Here is a 3,068-nt window from a genome sequence, read left to right as displayed (position 1 = left end):
TTTTGTTTTATTTACTAACAATTTCTTTATGGGAATTTCACATAATGCACCCCAATTCCATTCATTTTTCAGTCCCTCCATATCTGTCCTTCACATTTGCAGTGCCCCCCAAAGCAAATTAAAAATAAACCAAACCAAACCAAACCAACAAAAAGTCGGTAATCACCATGGCCCTAGGTGATAAACAGGCTCCCACATCAGCCTGTCCTCACTGCCTTCCTTTCTTCCACTCCGCCTCTTTCCACAGCACATGAACCATTCTGCTTCTCTTTCTCTCCCATTTCTCCACCACCACACATTTGATCATCATAATGGCACCCTCCAGCACTGGGCATGAATGTCTTCAGCCAGCCCAGGCCTTGAGGACCCAGGCTGCTCCGTGAATGGCTTCCACCTGCCTGAGCCGAGTGGCATCAGGCGGGCCTATGCCTTCCCTGCTTATTGTTTTGTTTTGTTTTTAAAGTACATTTTCAAACCAATGTGAAGTGATCCCGGATGGAACTGTGATGTGTGGCAGAATAAAGGAAAGGCACATGCTGTGCCCTGGCCTCTCTGCTTAGGGAGTGGAGAGAGACAACAATGTGGCCTAGAGGGCATGGTGCCACCAAGTTTCTCATGGTACCGAGAAACAGAGAGCGTTGGAAGGGCCTGGGGACAATCTGTTTCCCCCAGTGAATACACCCTTTAGCCAGGCCCCACCTCCTATTCGCCCATTTGATATGAAGTCATCAATGGGTTGACAAAGTCAAAGACTTCAGGATCTGGTCACCTCTCTGTGGTGCCATCAGGTAGAGACCAAATCTTTAGCACATGAACCTTTGTAGGGTGGGGACATTCTGTTAACTTGACACAAGCTGGAGTCATTGGGGAAGAAGGAATCTCGATTGAGAAATTACCCCCATCAGATTGGCCTGAGGAAAGTCTGGAGAGGGATGTTTTTGATTAATGATTGATGTGGGAGGGCCCAGCCCACTGTGGGCGGTGCTATTCCTAAGCAGGTGGTTGTATTTAAACAAAACGAGCAGAGCAAGCCATAGGGATCAAGCCAGTGAGCAGTGTTCCTCCATGGCCTTTTCTTCAGTTCCTGCCTCTAGACTCCTGCCTTGAGTTTCTGCCTGGACTTCCCTCAGTGATAGACTGTGAACCCCTCTCCAAAACCCTTTTAGTTTTGGTTATGGTCTGTACCACAATAAAAGGAAGTTACCACTTGTAGCTTAGTCACCACAGATAGTCTGAATGCCCAGTAAAATAAGGCAGAAGTGATCTTTTTTTCGAGAGAGGTGTAGCTTTGGGACCTGTCCTGGAACGTGCTCTATAGACCAGGCTGGCATCAGTCTCAGAGATCTGCTTTCCTCTGACTCCCTAGTGCTGGGATTAAAGGCGTGCGGTACCACTGCCTGGAAGAAATGATTATTTCTAAGTTTAAAATGTTTTAGTCCCTGCCCCACACTCTGGGGAAAGCCAGACTTACTGATTCCTGTTCTCCCCACCCACTTAGAAGAACCCAGTTATAGCCGGAAGGATATTAGGAGGGAAGGCACACACCTTAAGAATTGTAACCTATAGCCAGTCTTGCTGACATCCAGGTGAATTAATTTAGAAGCAGATTTCTCACGGGGCGGTGATGACGCACGCCTTTAATCCCAGAACTCAGGAGGCAGAGGCAGGCAGATCTCCTTGAGTTTGAGGCCAGCCTGGTCTACAAGAGCTAGCTACAGAACAGCTAGGACTGTTACACAGAGAAACCCTGTCTTGAAACCCCCCCCCCAAAAAAAGAAGAAGAAGTGTTATTTTTCAGCAATGTTTAAAAAAATTACATTATAAAAGGAAAAAATGTGTAAAAAGAAAAGAAAATGAAGGCTGTTGAAACTATGTTATCTAATACTAACCAAAAGATTAAGATACCTGAAGATATAAAGATGCATGATCATGGAAAAGATTGTTTTGTTTGATTTTGATTTCTCCTAACTGTGTGGTCCAGGCTGATCGTGAGCCTAGAAATCTTAGTCTACCTCCCAAATTTCAAGATTACAGGTGGGAAACGCTACATCTAACATATAGTATATAAATTTTGGCCACTTTGCTCATATAAACAGAATAGGTTGTATATCAAGAAATGAAGTTAGTAATAAACCATGATCTTTCTGATTTTAAAAGAGGCAAATATAACCATCCATAAAATGCAATCCTATTTAGTTTCTATATCTCTTAGAATATGATGATGTCTTAAAATGCATAAGATAAAAAAACTTGAAGAATTAATGATAGAAATCCCTGTAGGCTTGCACAGATCCCCACTGTGGATTAGAAATTTTAGTACACCCCTCTTGGTAAGTGTGTTGGTTAAATGCAATAATGACAACCTCCGAGGCACCAAATGTGTTGGTGCCACATTAAGGAAGAAAAATTCAGCACTTCCCCTGGATGCATTGGACCAAGAGAGAGCCCACGCCTGAATTTGCCTCTTTTCTCCCTGTCTTCAGTCTGTGTGTACTTTTTTTGTTTCTCGCTGGTCTGTAGTCAGTTGTGTTCATTCTGTCCCTATTACTTGTTCGTGTGAGCCCCATGCTTGCTCGCTGTCTAGCTGTCCCTAACAAAGGGCTTTGTTCTGTTTCTTGAACAGCACAGAAAATATCCTGTGGGGAAGGATGAGAAATACCTTACGGAAATCTTTAATAGGGTTTTACAAGGGATTAACTTATTTGTTCCAGCCGATCCCAGCTGACCCCATGGCCCTCAGTACTGAAAACACAGTGTCATCTAACAGGATCTGCATGTTGTTTCCAACATTAAAGAGGATATTTAATATATAAGATTGCTTTCTATCTGTTTGCTGTTTTCCAGCAAATGATTACCATAACACACATGTGCTGCCCTCTGGGTTAGGGGCATGGAAGAGTATATATATATATATATATATATATATATATATATATATATATGTATGTATGTATGTATCTATATACACATATAGATACACACACATATGTGTGTGTATATATATATACATATATATATATATATATAATTTAAGACCAAAGTTATGCATTAATTTAGACTGTAAAAGC

The sequence above is a fragment of the Microtus pennsylvanicus genome, chromosome 11 (assembly GCF_037038515.1).
Source record: "Microtus pennsylvanicus isolate mMicPen1 chromosome 11, mMicPen1.hap1, whole genome shotgun sequence".
In the NCBI taxonomy this organism is placed as follows: Eukaryota; Metazoa; Chordata; class Mammalia; order Rodentia; family Cricetidae; genus Microtus; species Microtus pennsylvanicus.
Note: the sequence above shows the minus strand (reverse complement) of the source record.